Here is a 21,693-nt window from a genome sequence, read left to right on the forward strand (position 1 = left end):
CCCAGGCAGGAGCACCGTGGGGAGATGAGGCCTTGGAGGCGCGGGGTACCTAGCGCTGGGCGCCAAACGCCAGGGGCCGCGCCCCGCGGCTGCACTGGGAGATGCGGCCTAGGCCTCGGCTGCACCGCCCTTGTCCACAGCCTCTCCAGCCTGCCCCCCAGCCTCCACCCGGGCCGATCCCCTCCTCAGTCTGGGAGTCCAGGCCCCCGGCTCCGCGTCTCCTACCACCCCCCTCCCCACAGGCCTGTCTGTTCCCGCGACCTCCACACCCTGCACCCCCGCGCCCTGCAGGACCCGCGCTCGCGTTCGGGACACCAACCTGCTCCAGCTCGACGTCTGCGACTGGCAGCCTCTACGGTGGCTCACACGACCCGCGCCGACCCGACCTCTGTAGCCAGGTGAATCTACGCTGCTGGTGGCCGAGGCTCCAGCCTTTATCTGGGCGGCTGGAAGGCAACGTGCTGCCTCTTCCGCAGGCACCGCCCCTGGCGCATTCCCTCCCGCGCATGCGCCCTGTCAGAGCTCGTAGGCCAGGTGGGTCGGATCGAAGGCGCCGGTAGAAGCGGGGGCTGAGACGGTGGAGGGGAGCGGCCCTGTGCACGCTGCTCCTGGGTGAACCCTAGTCCTCCCTTCTGCCCACCCTTGTGTGTGTGGGCGCCCTGGCCTAGACTCTTCTAGAGGGCAGAGCCCTTCCCGTTCCCTTCGCTCTCCACGACTGTCCCCTCCTCTGAGTGTGTTGAGTGAGGTCGGGTCAGGCCGCTCCTCTGAGCTCCTGGTCTCCTCCTTCCTTGGGCCTAAAGCCGCTGACACTTAAAGAAGAGGAGGCTACTGAGGAGAAGGAGAGAGGAAGGAGGCCAACGTGGACGGAGGACAGACCTGAGAGGAGGAAGACTCACACAGGAGAGGTAAACAAGCGTGCTTAATGCTGCTGAGAGCAGCATCTCGCAGGGGCAGGGGCTTCGGCAATTAGGACGCTAGTGGTCGGGGGAAGTGGTGGGACAGGAAGGCGCTGGAAGTCTGTGGGGTGATGGATGGGCAGTTAGAAGGGGGAAGCTGGCAAGTACAGAGTACTGTTTGTGTGTGAGTGGAAGGAAAGTCATAGGACGGTAGTGGAGGGGAGTCGTGGGGATGTAAGGAGGATTGTGGATTTTGTTTTGTTTTTGAAAGGAAGGGATTGAGGTATATTTATCCTGGGATGGACTGACAGGGAGACGTTACTGGTAGTGGAGAGAGAAGGATGTTAGGACGATGTTCTGAGAATGGGAGGGTAGCCAAGGCTGGTTACAGTGCTTGGCCTTGGACAGAAGAAAGTCGTTGAGGTTGGAGGGAAATGAAATCCTGAAGGCAGGAATTTAAGTGCATTAGCGTCTGATGACCTTGTTATTACTATATTTTCAGTCAAGAGGGGTAGGAATAGTACTAACCATGTCTGCCATATTTCCCCATGGAATGGAAAGAGCAGTAATTTACAGACATGCAAAAAGAGCTGCTGGTAGAGTTGGGGGCTGACCTGGGGTGAGATTCAGTCATTTGTATTGGCCTTCATCTGAAGTGTTATGTCACTTGCCTAGTCATTTTCAGTTGCTTGGGAGAGACACAGTGGTTGGATGGATCAAGGACTGTGGTTTTGTAGGGCTTGTGGGAAGAGAAGTCAATGGTTCAAGAAAGTTCAGTGTAATGGTGAGAAGTTAAATACATCATGGCACATGACGTATACCCTGCACTTGTGTGACCCTGAGTGTGAGTACCTCCATAAATTGTGCTCCCTAGGTACCTCACCTCACCCTACTTAGTGGCCTAGCATGTAGTTAGGAAGAGAAAGTAATGTCAGAGAGGAACTGATCAAGTTAAGATGAAGTAATGGAGGTCTTATACTTGAGAATGAAAGAGCTAGAGGAGGGCGTTCGTGGTCCGAGAATGGCAATCTGAAATTTCGGCTTTCAGAGTTGGAGCAGTTGTGAGTTGTAACAAGGTCCACGGGGTGGCCATTGGTTTGCTGAAGTCCTGTGGGCATGAAGGTCATTTGCACTGAGAAAGGAAAAGATCTGGGAGGCTGGGGTTTTGTTTGAGTCACCCCCTCTGTTGCTGAACTCAAGTTTGTGTGCCAGACACACAGTGAGGGCAAACAAACGGAAACATCGGAGTTTGGAGCAAAGAAAGGTTTACAGTATTTGTTGAAGAGGCACCAACCCAAAAGATGGGAGACCTAGACTCATCTCAAATCCATCTTGCTGGCTGGCTGGCTGGGGTGAGAGGTTTTTAAAGACAGCAGAGGTAAAGGTTCTTTGTGATTTCAGCTTCCCGATAAGACCTCAACTGCAGACTTCCTGGCTGCCTGTGACTTGATGTGTCGTTGGTGACTGTGACTGATCTGTGTGTTCCTGCAAAGCAAACTAGTAAATCGTGGTCTTGTGATCCCTTAACTTCTTTCTAGGAGAGAGCAAAAGCAATGGTTGAGACATTTTATTCTGTACTTAGAGCCTTCATGATGGTTCAGGAGCTTCAGTTCTTAATTGACCCTCCAGGTGTCATCAATTTTAAGTCCGCTTGGGGCCAGCTGGTTGAAGCCACAGGACATTATCTCGACAGTTTGGGGTCATGAATCAAGGCATTAGTTTAAGCTAACAATCATGGAAAAGGTTATGTTGGGCTTGCTTTTCTTTTGTTTCTGCATTCCCTCACTTCTCCAGTGAGTAACTGTTTGAATCTGCTCTTTGGGATTCAGGGAAAATCTAGGAGACTTAAACCATTTTCTATAAACGAGAAATGACAGACACAGGAAGGCTTTTGTACCCGGGAGGGCCCCGCTGCGCCCTGCTTCATTTCACCTCTTTCGTATGGTAGTCATTTAGAGGTTCCCATGTCCTCAGTGAATGTGGCAGAGGGACCAGCAAGGTGAGAGATAGAAACATCACAAGATGTTTGTATTCATAATGTGATGTTTTTCTTAAAGAGAGTTCCCCAAATTTTATAATCTTCAGTCCCCAGAAAACTTGGATCTGCCACATGCTAGTGGCCATGTCAGCCCTGGAGTGCATGGAGAGTGGGAGAATGAAGAACCTCCTTATGAGGGAACAGGTTTCAATGACTATTCAGTGAATAGGGTGAGGGATATGGTGGCTTGTGCTTAGGCAAACAGGGCTTCCAGGTTGCAGTGGCTGGGAGAGTTGGTAGGTAGGTCAGCAGGGAGAAGAACTGGAATGCAAGTGTCCCAGAAATGCCAGCTCACTGGGAACTTTGAGGCAGTGCTGGAAGATGTCAAGAATGAAACGTATAGTGGTACTAGACCACTGATGTAAGGATGTTTTTTGTGCCAACTGAGCATTTTGTGTTGGGTGGGGTGTCTGAGGTTAGATGGTGGTTGCTATTTTTGCATTAAGGTCCAGCTAGTAAACTGTGTGTTCTCTGCTCAGAATTCCAAATGGTTTTTATTATTATCATCTCTATTTTAAGATGAGGATATCTGAGATTCAGGAAGGTTAAATAATCTGTCCACATATATTAAGTTGCAGTCCTACTAGTTGGAAGGGGAGTGAGGTGAGGTCTTTGAATTCCCAGACCCAGTGCCTTTTCTACTGTTTGTGTGGTCAGTGTCACTCTCATTTTGACAGTTTGACGGTCTTCGTCTCCCATTAAAGCAGAGTAGTTTCTACTTCCCCCTCAATTGACATGCTGATCTCAGATAGAAGTTTTAAACACGAATGTAATGATAGTCTTGCTTTCCACACCTAAAAACCTCCTTCACCCTCACTAATGATCCTTCATTTACTCATTCCATGTACAAAATTTGAGTCCCTATAATGGTACCAGCACAATTTTAGCCCTAAGGAAACGGAAGAAAAACAAAATTGTAATTCCTAAGGAGCCTTCATTCTTGTGGTATTTGCAATGAGATGCCATTCACAGCTAACATATTGGGGAAAAAATGAGTCTGACAACACCAAGGGTTAAGGAGGAAGTGGAGTGACAGGAACATGTATACATTACTCCTGAGAGTGTAAATTGGTAAAAATCACTTTGGAGAGCAAGTTGACAGTATCTGAAAAAGTTGAAAATGTGTCATACCCCATGAACCAGCAATTCTACCTCTCGAAATATCCTAGGGAAAAAACCTTGTATATACACACAAGGAGCTGTTTATTAAAAATGTTTGTTACCATAGCATTGCTTTTAATATATATAAAAAAAATGAAAACCACTTAAATATCCATGAAACAAGAGAATGGATAAATAAGTTGTAGTATAGATAAATTATGGGAAACTACATAGGCGTTAAATGAATGAACTAGAATCACATCTGTCTCCATGGATAAATCTTAAATATAAGGTTCTAATTTATAATTTCTTTTATAAATATCTTTTAGAGTTATAGTTTTTCTTGCTATTGAAAATGATTTATTTAAACTACACTTTCTAACTGTGTTGGTGGTATATAGGAATAATATTGATATTTACATATTGATTTTATATTCCAGCAACTTTGCTGAACTCTTTAGTTTCAATTTTTTGTGGATTTGACTAGATTTTCTGTGTGAACACTCAAATCATCTACAAATAATGAAGTTCTTTTAAAAATATATATTTATTTATTTTTGGCTGCGTTGGATCTTCTTCGCTGTGCGCGGGCTTTCTCTGGTTGCAGAGAGTGGGGGCTACTCTTTGTTGTGGTGTTCAGTCTTCTCATTGCGGTGGCTTCTCTTGTTGCGGAGCACGGGCTCTAGGCGTGCGGGCTTCAGTAGTTGTGGCATGTGGGCTCTACAGCACAGGCTCAGTTGTTGTGGCACATGACCTTAGTTGCTCCGCAGCACGTGGATCTTCCCAGACTAGGGCTCGAACCTGTGTCCCCTGCCTTGGCAGGCGGATTTTTAACCACTGCACCACCAGGGAAGTCCCAATAATGAAGTTTTGTTTCTTCCTTTTCAATGAATAGCTTCTCATTTCTCTTATTTGTCTTAATCTTCTAAGACCTTCAGCACGATATTCAATTTAGAACACTGATAGCAGAGAGCATTGTCCTGTACTTAATTTCTAATGATACACTATAAAGAATTATTGTAGGTTATTTTCAAGATACTCTTTAGCAAGTTAGTAGGGTCTGTTATTCCACATTGGCTGAGAAGTTTTAAAATTTTGAATGAATGTTAAGTTTTAGCAAGTGGTTTCCTGCATCTTTGAAATAATCATATTTTTTCCTCTTTCTTCATCTTGCTAATAAAGCAGGTTCCTTACTAAATTTTTCTCTCATTAAACAATCCTTATATTCCTAGAATACACTCAACTTGGTCTTGATATATTTTAATATACATTGCAGGATTCCATTTGCTGGTATTTTATTTAGAATTTTGGAATCTAAGACTATAAGTGGAATTGTTTTATAATTTTTAATTCTCATATTGTCTTTTCTTGGTTTCAAGATATCCTAGCCTCATAAAATAAGCTAGATAACGCCATTTTTTTCTGTTCTCTAGAGCAATTTGCATAAGACAAGGATTATCTACTTATTCCTTGAAGGTTTGATAGAACTTCCCTGAAAGAGTATGTTGTGTATTTTGTTTGGTGGGTAGACATGGCTACTGATGCAGTTTATCTAATGTTTATAAGTCTGTTTCGTTTTTCCATTTCTTGATTTGGTTTTGATGACTTGAATTTTTCTAGGAATTTGCCCTTTTTGTCTGAGTTTCCCAGTTTACAGGCATAAAACTTTTCATAATTTTTGATTTTTTAAAAGTGCTTGTGATGTCTGTAAATATGTTCCCATTTTGATATTTAATGTTCTTTGTCCTCTATATTCTTTCCTGATGAATGTGCTCAAAACTATATCCATTTCATTACTCTGATCAAAGAACCAACTGTTTTGTTGTTGTTCCTCTCCTTTATTTCCTATGTAATAATTACGGTTCTTTTATTTCTATTCTTAAATGTCTTTCGGTTTCCTCTGTTGTTTGCTTTTCTAGCTTATGAGTTGGACATTTACCTAATTAATTTAATTTTTATTCCTTATACATATATATGTTTAAAGCTATAAATTTCCTTCTAAATACTTCTTTAGTTGTGTTTCACAAGTTTTGTTGAGAAGCAGTCTCATAGTCATTTATTTCTAAAATTTTCTAATTTCCACTCTGTTCCTTTTTCTAATTACAATATGCTTTCTGTCATGATCCTTGAATTACTAAGAACTAGGTTTTTCAATTTACAAACATCAGATTATTTTGGTTTATGTTTTATTAATGATTTCCAATTATATTGCATTTTGGTCAAAGTACATGATTTGTAAGTTACCAATAATTTGGTATTTGTTTGGACTTGTCTTATAGCCTTGTAAGTATTCATATTTTGTAAATGATTATAGTAAACTTGAAAAGAAGTTTTATCCACTAATTATTAGATGTTCCTTATTTATAAATATCCTTTAGATCCAGTATTTTTCTGTTCAATTTCTCTATACCCTTACTAATTTTTGGTCTACTTGATGTATAATTTACTGAGTTACACGTGTTTGAAATCTCCCATCATGAGACAGATTTTTCACTAGTAGAGGAGAGAGTTAAAAATATGGAAAGGGGGAATGAATCCACTATTGTTGGATTGGAATCAGAGATGTTAGTGTGAACTCATGGCATGTATATAGATAGATATAGATAGATAGGGATAGCATGTATGTATATATGTTGATATAAATGAGTGTATATACATGTAAGTATGTACATATATATGTGTGTGTGTATGTATGTGCTTACATCTGTTTTCTGGTTCTGTTTGCTGAGAGGGCCTAAAGAAATAATACCTTAGGGACAAGGAGCACACCTAGCCCTCAAATCTTGGTTTCTAAATGCCATTCTCCACTCAAAGGAATCAGAGCTTGGAGAAATGGCTGTTTCTAGGACAGGCAAATACAGAGAATCACAATTTACTGGAGAAGCTCAAGAGCAGCAACCTGTATGGGAACTAGCACTCAGTAGGGAAACCTGAACTGTAATTGACAAATTGCTGGAGGCTCAGTTTTGACAAGTCTGAGAAATAAAAACTCCAGGTAAGCTCAGTCATTGGTGGAGCCCCCACACTTTTATGAGTTTTACCTCCTGGAGCTCTACAGTTTTCTCATGGTACATATTGGAGAATAATCCCAGAGTGCTTTCAGCAGGGGTATCAGAAAAGGAACCATTTTAAAATATGCCAGATCATTCTGTTCTTCTTAACAAGTTCTGCCCTCAGGAGAAACTGTTCAGAGCCTATCCTTCTGGGGTTTTATCAGAACCTAAACTACTTCTGGGAAGGAAAGTTCCCACTACACACACTCTAGCTGTCCTGTCCCACCTAAGGGTTGGGAGGTGGGACAGAGAGACATGTGTGAAGTTCACAATCAGAGATTTAAGCTCACTAAAAGACTGAGACATAATCGTAGGAATATAGAACACTTGCCCTGACCCCGTACCGTACCACTACATTGCTAAAAGCCAATTTACAGCAGTTCTTCAGCCAGTACCCATAATGTACTTTACCCAGTGCATTATGTCCAGCTATCTAGAAAGAAATTACAAGATACATTAAAGGGCAAAGACCACAGTTTGAAGGTACAGAAGAGGTATGAAAATCTGACTCATATGTGGCAAAGATGTTGGAATTATTAGACCTGGATTTTGAAACAACTGTGATTAATATTCTAAGGGCTCTAATAGATAAAGTAGACAGCATGCAAGAACAGATGGCTAATGTAAGCAGAGAGATGAAAATTCTAATAAAGAATCAAAGAGAAATGCTGGAGATCAAAAACATAACAAAATGAAGAACGCCTTTGATGAACTCATTAGTAGACTGGACACAGCTGAAGAAAATCTCTGAGCTGGAGAATATGAGAATATAATAACAGAATTAAAAACTTCAAAAATTGAAAAAAGACTGAAAACAGCAGAACAAAATACTTAAAAATTGGGAAAACTGTAAAAGGTGAAACATAAACATAATTGGAATACCAGGAGGAGAAGAAAGAGAAAAGAACAGAAGCAACATATGAAGCAATAATGACTGAGAATTTCCCCCAAATTAATGTCAGACACTAAACCACAGATCCAGGAAGCTCAGATAACACCGAGCATGATCAATACAGAAAAAAAAAAAAAAAAAAAAAAGCCTACACCTAGGCATATCATTTTCTAACTATAGAAAATGCAAGCTAAAGGAAAAAATCCTGAAAGAAGTCAGAGGAGAAAAACACTTTTACTTAGAGATGAGCAAAGATAAGAATTACATCTAACTTTTTCTTAGAAACCATGCAAGCAAGAAGACAATGGAATAAATACTTAAAATGTTGAGAGAAAAAACCAATCCACCAACCTAGAAATCTGTACCCTGTGAAATTATCTTTCAAATGTGAAGGAGAAATAAAGACTTTCTCAGACAAACAAAAATTGAGGAAATTTGTTGCCAGTGGACCTGCCTTGCAAGAAATGTTAAAAGAAGTCTTTAGAGAGAAGAAAAATGATATAGGTCAGAAACTCAGATCTGACCTATAAAGAAAAGATCATTACAGAAGGAATATGTGAAGGTAAAATAAAAACTTTATTTTTCTTATTCCTAATCTGACAGATAAAAGTTTACTCAAAATAATAATAGCAATAGTGTATTCAATTATGTATGCTTTTGTGTATATATATGTTTATATATGCTTACCTGTAATTGAATGATAGTAATGATAAATAGGTCAGGAAGTAGGAATTAGGAATTAGTAAGGTACTCATACTATTGGTGGAATCAGTATAGTGTTATTTGAAAGTGGACTTGGATTTGTTGTAAATGTATATAGCAATCTCTAGGGCAACCACTAAAAAGAGCAAAAGCAGAAGTACAACTGATAGGCTAAGAAAAAACAGAATCATTTAATATGGTCAGTAAGAACCACAAGAGGCAGAAAACAGTGGAAGACAAAAATGGGGACAAAGAAAAAGGGCAAGAAATAGAAAACAGTAATGTATATGGTAGATATTAATTTAACTATAATGGGTAATCAGTTTGGATGTCAGTGATCTCAATGCACGAAATAAAAGATGCAGATTGACATAATGGATCAAAAAATAAGATTCAACAAGAAATTGACTTTAAATATTAAGACACATGGGGACCAAAAGTAAATGGATGGAGAAAGATGTACCATACTAGGACTAATCAAAAGAAAATGGGAGGGAACTTTCCTGGTGGTGCAGTGGTTAAGAATCTGCCTGCCAGGGCTTCCCTGGTGGTGCAGTGGTTAAGAATCTGCCTGCCAACACAGGGGACACAGGTTCAAGCCCTGGTCCAGGAAGATCCCACATGCCGTGGAGCAACTAAGCCCGTGCGCCACAACTACTGAGCCTGTGCTCTAGAGCCTGCATGCCACGACTACTAAGCCCAAGTGCCACAACTACTGAAGCCCACACGCCTAGAGCCTGTGCTTTGCAACAAGAGAAGCCGCTGTGATGAGAAGCCTGTGCACCACAACAAAGAGTAGCCCCCGCTGGACACAACTAAAGAAAGCCTGCACACAGCAATAAAGACCCAACACAGCCAAAAATAAATAAATAAATTAATTAATTAATTAAAAAAAAGAATCCACCTGCCAATGCAGGGGACACAGGTTTGAGCCCTGGTCCAGGAAGATCCCACATGCTGTGGAGCAGTTAAGCCTATGTGCCACAACTACTGAGCCTGAGTTCTAGAGCCCTCAAGCCACAACTACTGAGCCCTCACGCCACAACTACTGAAGCCTGTGTGCCTACAGCCCATGCTCCACAACAAGAGAAGCCACCACAATGAGAAGCCCACACACCACAACGAAGAGTAGCCCCTGCTCACCACAACTAGAGAAAGGCCACATGCAGCAACAAAGACCCAACACAGCCAATAAATAAATAAATAAATTTGTTAAAAAAAGAAAGAAAGTGGGAGTAGTCATATTTATTTCAGACAGAGAAGATTTCAGAGCAAGGAAAGTGATCAGGAAATAAAGAGGGGTATGTCATAATGATAAAAATGTCAGTTTTCAAAGAAGACATAATAATCCTTAACATGTATGTGCCTAACAACAAAGTGTCAAACTAAGTGAGGCAAAAACTGATAGAAATGCAAGGAGAAATAGATGAATCCACTATTGTAATTGGAGACTTCAGTGCCCCTCTATCAGAAATGAGCAAATCCAGCAGACAGAAGATCAGTAAGGATACAGATGAACTCAACAACACCATCAATCCCCTGGATAAAATGGACATCTATAGACTACTTTATTCAACAGTAGCAGAATATACATTCTTCTCAAGTTCATGTGTAACATTATATTTAATGGTGAGAAACTTGAAGGCTTCCCACTAATATCTGCTACAAGGCAAGTAGCACTGCTTTTCAACATCATACTGGAAGTCCTAGCTAATGCAATAAAATAAGAAAATGATAATAAAGGTATACTAATTGGGAAAAAAGAAATAAAACTGTCTTTGTCTGCAGAATACATGATCTTCCATGTAGAAAATCCAAAAGAATGGGTAAGAAAACTCATGGAACTTAATACGCAATTATAGCAAGGTTGCAAGATACAAGGTTATTATTCAAGAATCAATCACTTTCACATTTACCAGCAATGAAAATTTTCAATTTGAAATAAAATACACATTATACAAGCACCCTCTAAGAATGACATATTTAAGTATAAATCTGACAAAATATGTATAAGATCTATGAGAAAAACTACAAAACTGATGAAAGATATCAAAGAACTAAGTTAATGGAGATATGTTCATGGATAGGAAGACTCAATCTTTTCAAGATGTCAGTTCTCCCAAACTTGATTTCTAGATCCAGTGCAATCCCAATCAAAATCCCAGCAAGTTATTTCATGGCTATCTAGAAACTGATTCTAAAGCCTATATGGACAGGCAGACTTAGAACAGTTGACTCAATATTGAAGGAGAACAACAAAGTTAGAGGACTGACACTACCCAACTTCAAGATTTACTGTAAAGCTATGGTAATAAAGACAATGTGGTACTGGCAAAAGAATAGACAAAACAAACAATGTAATCTAATAGAGAGCCCACAAATAGACCAACATAAACATAGTCAACTGATCTTTGACAAAGGAGCAAAGGCAATACAGTGGAGCAAAGATAGTATTTTCAACAAATGATGCTGGAACTATGGGACGTCCACATGCAAAAAAAAAAAAAAAAAGAAGAATCTATACACAGACCGTACACCCTTCACAAAAATTAACTCAAAATGGATCATAGATCTAAATGTAAAATGATGCAGAACTATAAAACTCCTAGAGGATAACAGAAGAGAAAACCACAATGACCGTGGGTATGGTGATGACTTTTTAGTGACAATTCCAGTGGCATAATCCATGTAAGAAAGAATTGATAAACTGGACTTCATTAAAAATTAAAAACTCTGGGAAAGATACTGTCAAGTGAATGAAAAGACAAGCCACAGACTGGGAGAAAATATTTGCAAAAGACATATCCGATAAAGGACTGTTATCCAAAATATACAACGAACTCTTAAAACTCAACCCTAAGGAAACCAACACCTCAATTTGAAAAGAGATCACAGACCTTAACGGATACCTCACCAAAGAAGATATACAGATGGCAAGTAAACATGTGAAGAGATGCTCCACATCATTATATCACTAGGGAAATGCAAATTAAAACAACAGTGAGATACAACTACACACCTATTGGAATGGCCAAAATCCTGAACACTGACAACACCAAAGGCTAGTGAGGATGTAGAGCAATAGGAACTCTCACTCATTGCTGGTGGGAATGTAAAATGGTATAGCTGCTTTGGAAGAGAGTGTGGCAGTTTCTTACAAAACTAAACATATTCCTACCATACAATCCAGCCAACTATTAAAAATGCACATTTTCTGACAGTGTGACAGTAGCAGTTTTGCTAGATAAAGTACTAAGGACTTTCATGACTTTTAGAATTGCAGTACTTTTGAAGCCAAGACGAATTAAGCGTAAGACAAAGTTATCTCATTTTAACATCACAATAGACCTAGGAAGTAGGTACTATTATTATTTTTCCCAATCTATAGATGAGAAAACTGAGGCTTGGGTAGATTAGGTAATTTGCTTTAGATCACAGATCTAGTAAGTGACAAAGCCAGGCCTCTTTCCAGTGTTTTCTTGTTGCTGTTTTGTTTTGTTTTAACCTTTTTTTTTGGTAAAATATACAGAAAAATTATCATTTTAAGCATACAGTAGCATTAAGTACATTCACAGTGTTGTGCAAGCATCACCACTATCTGTACTCAGAACTTTTTCATCATCCCCAAACAGAAATTCTGTATCCACTAAACAGGAACTCCTCATTCTCCCCTCCCACCAGCCCCTGACAACTACCGTTCTACCTTTGTCTCTATGAATTTGACTACTCTATGTACCTCATATAAGTGGAATCATATAATGTTTATCCTTTGATGCCTAGCTTATTTTGCTCAGCATAATGTCTTCAAGGTTTATCCACAATGTAGCATTGTTTTCTTCTTTTTAAAGGCTGAATAATATTATATTCCCATTGCAGTAATATTCCAATGTATATATCACATTTTGTTTCTCCATGTGTCTATTGATGGACATTTGTTCCTACCTTTTGGCTATTGTACTATTATGTACATGCGTGTACAAATATATGCTTGAGTCCCTGCTTTCGGTTCTTGTGGGTATATACCTAGGAGTGGAATTGCTGGAGAGTATAGTAATTCTCTGTTTAACATGTGGAAAAGAACATAATTTTAATTACTGTTATTTATTTATTAATTTAATTTATTTATTTTTGGCTGTGTTGGGTCTTTGTTGCTGCACACGGGCTTTCTCTAGTTGTGGCAAGTGAGGGCTACTCTTTGTTGCGGCGCGCGGGCTTCTCATCGCAGTGGCTTCTCTTGTTGTGGAGCATGGGCTCTAGGTGTGCGGGCTTCAGTAGTTGTGGCACGCGGGCTCAGTAGTTGTGGCACGTGGGCTCAGTAGTTGTGGCTCGCGGGCTCTAGAGCGCAGACTCAGTAGTTGTGGTGCACGGGCTTAGTTGCTCTGCGGCATGCGGGATCTTCCCAGACCAGGGCTCGAACCCATGTCCCCTGAATTGGCAGGCGGATTCTTAACCACTGCACCACCAGGGAAGCCCTACTGTTAGTTATTAAATGACTACTGTGTGCTAGGCACTTTACTTATATTGTCTTGAATCCTTATACAATCTTAAGGTATAGTATACCCATTTATCATATGAGGATATAGGCTTAGAGAGGTTAAATAACTTGCCAGGAAGATGTAGCTACTGAATGGCGAGTTGATAAAACCCAGTCCAGTGCTCTTCCTGAAGTATACTCTCGTTTACCATGTTGGTCTCGTGGATTGATTGTCTTTGTAACAGGCATTGTTGCTAGTTTTACTAGTGGTCTCACCCACTTCTTCCTTGCTGGGAGAACCACAATTTTGTCCAGATAAAGAAAAGCAATGTGTTCAGAGAAAGTGGGTCTTTTCCCCCTCTAGCCCTATCAATGTCTGAAAACCAACTACAGGAATCTCATTATCCTGGGCAAGAAGATATCAATATAAGAGGAACTTTGCTGAAGATTCTGGGAAATATTTTTCCTATCTGTTAATCCAAGAGAAGGGAGAAGAAAAATCACCTCCTTTTCCTTCCTGCTTATACTATTTAAACCATGTTACTGAGATAATATGGTAGTTCCTAAGATTTGAAGTGATACACGGAAGCAGTTGGCTAGGAGAAAAGAAAGCAGTAAAACAGAGTAGTTAAAATCATAGATACTGGAGCCAGGCAGCCTAGATTTTAATCCTGGCTCTGCTAATTTATTAGTAGTGTGATCTAGAGTGAGTTACTTAACTTCTTTGTGCCTTAGTCACTTCAACTGTAAAGTGGGGACAATAGCAGCAAACTCATATAGTTGTTGTAAGGATTAAATGAGTTGATATAAAGTGCCTAGTACATAATAAGTACTCACCAAGAGTTAGATTTTGTTTTGTTTTTATTATTATTGGTGTAGAACAAAGACCTCAGACACTCAGAGGCTGGTAGACATACTATCCCTTGAGTGAGACCTGCAGTTACTAACAGCCTAGCTTGCTTTCCTCTGCTAACACACAAACTACTCAGGTTGCATTTTGACTTTTTGGAACACTGCTACTTTTTGCTTCTACTCTACTACTTACTCTTCATACTGTCTTTCTACAACACAAAACTGATTCCACTGCTAGGTCCCCATTAACTTTAGGATAGAGTCCAAACTTAACCTATACGCAGCTTCATGATCTGTATCTACCTCTTGCTTTCCTCTCCAGATACCCTGTCATTCCCCCACAAATTCTCCATGTTCTAGTCATGGCTAATGACCTTGTTCACCCAACAAATACTTATGAGTGCCTAGACACTTACTGTGTAAAGCACTGGAGAGTCAACAAGATATGAAAGGGGTTTCTGCATTCATGGAGCTTACATTATAAAAACATTTAATTATAACCATCAGAAGGGCTGTGAGTTAAAAATACTGTGTACAATGAAAACTTAATAGTGAAACCCACCAGCTCGTTTGTTTGAACCTCTATCCTTGATCCCTGCTATGTTCCTCTGCTGGTCCCCTTCTTTTTCTGCCTACCCTGCTCCACTTTTTCTGAAAAAACTTTCTTGAGCTTCTTGTTTTTCTTATGTACTCTTATAACACCAGTGTACATATTGCTTTCACAGAATTTATCCTACTGTTGATTTGCTTGGGTCTTTTCCTCCAACATTCCTATTCCTCTATGAGTCTTTTATCTCTGTATCCTAGGGTACTAAAGCAAATCTTTGTTGAATAAATGATATCCACTTTCTAAAACTTCTTATCTTGAAATAATTATAGACTCAGAAGTTGCAGAAATAGTACAGAGAGTTCCTTGTGTACCCATCACCCAACTTCCTACAGTGGTAACGTCTTATATAACTATAGTACATTATCAAAACTAGGAGACTGACATTGGCACAGTGCAATTAATTAGACTGTAGGCCTTACTCAGATTTCATCACCTTTTATATGCACTTATTTTTTGGTAGGTGTTATATGTAGTTCTATTAAACTTTATCATATGTATATGTTTATAATTATACCAGAATCAAGATACAGAAATGTTCTGTTACCATAAAGAACTCCCTTGTGCTACCCGGTAATAATGATGTCCATTTTAACTAGATTTTCTCTGTATATAATACAGGGAAGCAAGATGGAGAGGGTATACAGTTGACTCTTGAACAACATGAGGGTTAGGGGCACTGACCCTTCTCTAAGTACATGTACTTTATAGTGGGCCCTCCCTATCTGCAATTCCACACCTGCAGATTCAATCAACTGTGGATTGTGCACTGTCCCCCCTCACAGATGGCCTGGTAACTTCCTCCCCCAAATCCAAGGTTTTTAAATACGTTAAAATTAACATTAAGAATATTTTAGATTATCTTAATATCTTAAATGATTATGATGTGTAACATCAGAAATGGTTAAGCAAAGATTCAACTTTAGAAAATGTGTAGTTGCCTCTTTATTTCCCCAGGAAATCATTTCTGTTTTCTTTCTAGAATCATGACAATGTTTAAAATGAAGTCTTAGAAGGATTGTTTCATGGCCATTGGCACTTAATTGAAAGAAAATGCCTTATTAACTAAAGAGGAATGCTTAAAACAATGTCATGTGCCTAATTTTGGATATAGATCACATGGGAGCTACTTTACCTTGTAAAAAAAAATAGTATAATAGCTAGAAAATACTGATTTATGATCTCCCTAAACTGGACCCTCAAACTAGCTGTGATTGTTCCGCTTCCAAGCTAAGAGGTGAAATCTGTAAAGAAGTCAAGGTGCTGTTGATGCTCATAATGCCAAGCACCCTATAGTTGTTCTACCACAGCAGCTGCAAGGAGTCAGCCTCCTCTGACTGCAGTACGTGCTTCTTCCTGATTGTTCCAGTTCCCTCTGAGGATTTTTAAGGGGATGGCAACTTTGAGGAGAGAAGGAATGGTAAACAATTACAAATATTTGAGGATACATTTTCAACCTGTTCTTTTCCCAGTTAAGATAAAACACCAAAAAGATTGGCTTCTTTGAAACTCTAGAAACTTCAATCCAGGCTACCAGCCCACAGTGTTTTAAATGTTAAAAAGTGATGCTTTAAGTATTAACCAAGTAGCAGACTGCTATTTGTCTGACCCAAATAGCCTTTTGCTAGAGCTTGGAAAAACTAAGTCCTCACAGCTATAGTTGGCTGAAAGACAGTTCTAGAAAATGAGATGTATGTGAGAGTCAGCTGAGTTGGGGGTATGGAGTATTATCCTGAAAAAGCTTTTACTTTCCTGGAAAAAAAGAAAAAGAAAAAGGTGGCTGAAGCCACTCCTTTCCCTATCCTCCTGCCTTGAACAACGGGGTGTAAAGAGTAAAACTGCTGCAACCACCTTGCAACCATGTGAGAAATGTCAGGAGAATCACAGAAATTGTGGCTCTCCTGTTCTTGAGCTGTTGAACGAACGATAACCAACTACCTGCAGACTTAGGTGACTAAAGAGACGCTTCTTTAAGCCATTGCAATATAATGGTTTTTAATTCGCAGCCATATGCATTCCTAACTGTGCAGCTATTAAAATGACACCTTTTTAGTACTCTCTTTCATCCTCACTATTAGCTACTCTTCCTATAGTTCCTGCTATTACTATCTAGTCACCCTAACTGGAAAACTCAGTCATCCTTCACTTATTTTCCCTCATCCTCTTAGTAACCAAGTCTTGTTTATTATATCTAGCTAGTTTCAAGTCCACCTCTGCTTCACTATCTTCGCTGCCACTACGTTAATTTGGACTCTCTCTCCACCTCCTGTCTGGACTATTTTTACAGCCCCCTAATTAGATAGTATCCCCACATCCAGTCCAATATCCACCATGCTTCAGAATTATTTTTCTAAAACCTTATAAGATACTCTTCTCCTTAAAAATCTTAAATGGCTCTCAGTCCTCTAGAGGAGGAAAGACAAACTCCTTCTTTTGTTGTTTCTGCCTTCTTGTTTAGGCTTTGCATCTCCAGGATCCAGTCTGGCCCAGAGTAGGAGCTCAGGTGTTTGTTAAATGACTGAATCTTCTGTATGGCTTCTTTGTTGTTAAATATCAACACACGTAAACATTTAATCAGACTAAGCAGCGTGATGGCATCCTGGATAGTCAATAAAGATTTGCTGAGTTAATCTAGTTTCTGGATTCTACTGTAAAATCCTTTATCAGTAGTCCCAGATATACACATCTTGCTGTGTATTCAGTTGATTTAATCTGGCCTGAAGAAAGAGGCTCTTCAGTAACGTGTACGCATTTAGTTTATAACTGGTCACGTACATCCTCCAGACTGGGCTTATGCCAAGAAAGGAAGTTACGAAGGTGGGTGAAGAAGCCTATATGGGCATTTCTGACAATTTTCGATCTGTGAATTACTGCTATCAAACGAGAGAGTAAATCTACGACTTCCTGCAGCCTCGCAAGCCGTACCAAGTTAACCGCACCAGTGTGGGCCACAGCCTACAGCCGCTACAAAGGCTTTGCTTTGTGAAGCGGAAGGCTCTTCTTGGGAACTTACTGCGGGGAGCGGGGGGCCGCTGCATCGCAGCACGAACTAGCTCAAGGCTTCCCGTGCAGAGCTTCCCCAGAACTGCGGGCTCTTTCAGGTGCTGCTTCGAGTTTTTCCTTGGCCTAGAGACCAGGACATGAAGCCTCTCTTGATAAGATCAAGAAAACGGAGAGTGCTTTGATACGTGCAGAGCGTGTTTTGGAGAGCAGGGGTCGAGGAGACAAAGCCCACTCAGCCAGCCGCCCAACATCTCCCTTTCTTCCCTGGTCCTGTGTTGTCTAGTCCTCCTCATTTCCACTCCCGACTCAGCCTGCAAATTTCTATATTTCAGGAGGGAAAAATCACTCTACGGCATAAAACCTGGTGCCCTGCTGGCCGCATTTCCTAGCACTGAATTTCTCCCGCCTCCCTTTTCGCCGGGCTTAGGCCTGAAGCCTTCACCGCCCGAACCCCCTGGCGTCCCAGGCCCGGGCGTCTCCGGGGCGACCCCTCCGCCGCGCACGCGCCCTACGCGAGATCTCCGCTGACCTTCTCCAGAAAACCCCTTCAAAAGCGTTTCCCCTTCACCTCGCGCCTTCCCCGCCCTTCCGGCTCTTCCTCCACGCGCCTGCGCGGACCCAATTGTTTTGGCTTTCCGGTGGGATCCGGCAAAGGAAAAGGGCGGGGGAACCGAGTGTAAGGGCGGGCGGGGTGGGGGGGGCGTCTCAAGAACCCGGGAAACTGCAAAATTGACGTTTGTGCCGCTAGACGCGGGCGAGCAGCGGAAAGGGAAACCTGGCGAAGGCTGGCCCACGGTCCGCTGTCCGCGCGTTCCCGGGCCTCAGAAGGGGCCCGCCAAGGGGGCGAGAGCGCGCCGCAGGGGCGGGGCGGGAGCGGCTACCCGGGCGTTTCGCGGCCCCGGGGCTGACGAGGCGGCGCGGGCAGGCTGCGCGGCTCCCGTGGGAGGAGTCTGGCGGTGGTCGGGCCTTGTGGAGAGTGCAGCTGCGCCCAGAGAGGACGCTGCTTTCCGCTCAGGACGGACCGGCCGAGGGAGGGCGCGAGGGGAAACCGGAAGGAAGGGGAGGCGGCGGCGCCAGCCTTCCTCGGAGGGAAGCAGAAGCGAGACCCCGGCCCTAGTCGCGGCAGCAGGGCCACGCCCCCGCCGCCGCGCGTGAGGGGCCCAGTGTCTTCGTGGCCACCGGCCGCATCGGATCCCAATCCTCGGGACTGAGGGACTCGGGTGAGCAGGCGTCGCCAGCGCCGGGCGGGGGTACCCGGGGACGACCTGTGGAGGAATTGGGGGAGGAGGGCCGCGGCGGGAGGGGGCTCGGCCCTTTGTGGCTCGGCGGGCTGGGGGCGGCGGCGGCATCTTTCAAACCGGAGACGCTTCCGCTGCGGGCGGGGGAGGGGCGCGGGCGGCTGGCGCCTCCCTCCACCCCCGGCGGCGGCCCCTCTGCGGCTCTGCCTCCGGCCGGTGCTTGAGGCAGGGGCGGCGGGGCTTGCCACTCGCGGGGGCGTTTCCGGCCGCGGGTCTCCCAGGCGGCGCCCTGGCCCCGTCTGGCGCCCGCATTGCCAAAATGAAGCTGCTTCCCTTAAGGACTCGCGGCGTCTTCGCGAGACGGTGGGCAGTAGGAGGGCAAGACCTTCCTTGCATTTTTTTCCCCGGTACTTTTGAAGTAACCAAGAGATGTCTAGATTAACTGAGGCCCCATTGTGATCTACTGATGATTTTAAAAAGAAAGCAGAAACTGCCCTTTGAAACGGAAAATTCTGTACGTATTTACTTTAGACTGTGAAATCGCTAACTTATTGAACTCGACCACCTTTCTCTCCCTATGAATTGAGAAACCGTGAAGTGGAGGAATATCCCATAGTTTGATGTGGACCGGTTATTTTGAGTTAACAGGTTTTTTATTTCTCGTTTGTTGATCTAAGATCTGTTTTTATACTACCTCAAAGAGAGAATATACCCTCCACAGATCTCTAGAATTGTCCGATGCCACGATTGCCCCTTCAAATGAAAATAGAAAAAGAATCTAAAAATGTAAAGTTAACTATGAAAGGGTATGTTTGTGTGAAATATCTATCTTCTATATCAGTAGTGTTATAAAAACGTAAGGTACAGGACTGGTCACGTGTTGTTGACACATGAATCTGTACGTCTGGCTCACTTAGCATTCAGGCATTCACAGACAACCCTATCAGCAATGTGGTCTAACTAAAATTTTATTTTCTTCTATTGAGGCAACCAGTTAACTGGGTGGAATTAACAGAGTGGTTTTCTTTCTCTTTTCTTTTTTTTTTTTTTAAGACAGGGTGTTCCCCCCCTTCCTGCTGTGTTGTGAATTTTTGCCTGAATTTGAGTGGTATGGACTTCAAATCTCGCAATTGTGAGTGACTGACTTTAGTTAACCTTTGGTAAGGACCTTTTTCCTGACGTTTTTTAGAAGGACTTTTTCTGACTGAAAGTAAATCGAAAAGTCAAACCAGTCAGTTGTTTTCCAGTCTTGATGTAGAATTTTCCTAATGTTAAGCTTACTTCTTCACTTTGATCTTTTGTTGGTCTAGTGTTTATTGAAGTCGCTTTAGACTGGGCCCTGAAATTCTCAAGAGGTTGTTGTCCTTAGTAAACAGTACGGGGCTATGGCATTTCTGTTGAGCTTGCTTTATAGTTCGTGCTTTTCCACATAGTTCTGTTTTCTCGACAGTTTTGTAAGAAGAGTTCTAAGTGCTATAACTCTTTTCTCCTTTTTGCTCTCATAAGCAGTACCATAAAATCTGTTAGCTTTGATTATTCACATGGCCTTTAAGGAGATGGGTGGGAATAAAGGTGTCATAGTGCTTTAGTCCACAGTTCTCCATATATTTTCTTCTGGTTAATGGAAATAACGAGCTGTCTCATAAAATCCAAATATTGAGCACTGAATGTGTTTAAAGTGGATGGTAGGGACTTCTCCGGTGGTGCAGTGGTTAAGAATCTGCCTGCCAGTGCATGGGACACAGGTTCCATCCCTGGTCTGGGAAGATCCCACATGACGCGGAACAAGTAAGCCCATGCGCCACAACTGCTGAGCCCACGTGCTGCAACTACTGAAGCCCGCGCGCCTAGAGCCTGTGCTCTGAAACAAGAGAAGCCACCGCAATCAGAAGCCTGTGCACCGCAACAGAGTAGCCCCTGCTTGCCACAACTAGAGAAATCCCATGCGCAGCAACAAAGACCCAATACAGCCAAAAAAAAGTAAAGTGGATAGTAAATTCATAGAAACCTGAATGCAGTCACAAAAGCCAAAAGATACTTTGATTTTCCCAAAGATTTTACTCATATACTTAGAAAAGAGTTGTATTTTTTCTTGCTCTCGTTCTAAGCCCAGGAAAAAGAATTGGTTCTGCTATCATAAAAAATATGAATGAAAATGTCAAAGTCCTTCATTATATCTTAGTCTTATCATTTCAGTTTTGTGGAGTTTGAATAGAGCAGATCATATTTAAATAACTCAGGGTATTGGAAATGATAAGTTGATTTCAAGTAACTTTTTTTTTTTTTTTTTTTTTTTTGCGGTACGCGGTCCTCTCACTGTTGTGGCCTCTCCCTTTGCGGAGCGCAAGCTCCAGACGCGCAGGCTCAGCGGCCATGGCTCACGGGCCCAGCCGCTCCGCGGCATGTGGGATCTTCCCAGACCGGGGCACGAACCTGTGTCCCCTGCATCGGCAGGCGGACTCTCAACAACTGCGCCACCAGGGAAGCCCTCAAGTAACTTTTTAAGTATATGAAGGGGTACTCCTGGTTCCCTTGCTGGTTTTTTCAGTACCTAGATTCCTCTGTGTGGGAAGAAGGGATTATTGTAGAAAATTTGGAGAAAATGTAATCATTTAATGAGAGATGTTTTTTAAAGTCTTTCCTTTTTTTTTTCAGCTCCACTCCCATACCTCTGACAAGTGGCAACGTGTAGTAGGTTCCATGATAGGCAGGGGATTCTGAGTATTCCTCAGTTTACCCCCCCTTTTTTTTAAAGAAACTGAGAAATTTAAATAGTCATAATCATCATTAAGCAGCTATGCCCTTAATGACCTCATGAATATATTTACTATCTGGGA

The 21,693-nt window shown here is 42.1% G+C and overlaps 1 protein-coding gene across 6 annotated transcripts in view; it reads left to right on the forward strand.

The window, feature by feature from the left end:
* The first annotated feature begins 316 nt into the window (after positions 1 to 316).
* The window catches only part of KBTBD2 (kelch repeat and BTB domain containing 2), a 41,658-nt gene continuing 20,281 nt past the window's right edge, over positions 317 to 21,693 (forward strand). The window contains exons 1-2 of one of the 6 annotated variants that reach the window (XM_082662141.1): positions 317 to 398; positions 801 to 905. The gene's annotated coding sequence lies outside the window, so the exon portion shown is untranslated. Of the gene's footprint in view, positions 399 to 800; positions 906 to 18,155; positions 18,295 to 18,583; positions 18,839 to 19,909; positions 20,017 to 21,693 lie in introns of those variants that run through there. The other 5 variants (XM_082662138.1, XM_082662140.1, XM_082662142.1 and 2 more) reach the window with 5 other exon arrangements.

Source organism: Grampus griseus (assembly GCF_964374135.1).
Source record: "Grampus griseus genome assembly, chromosome: 9".
In the NCBI taxonomy this organism is placed as follows: Eukaryota; Metazoa; Chordata; class Mammalia; order Artiodactyla; family Delphinidae; genus Grampus; species Grampus griseus.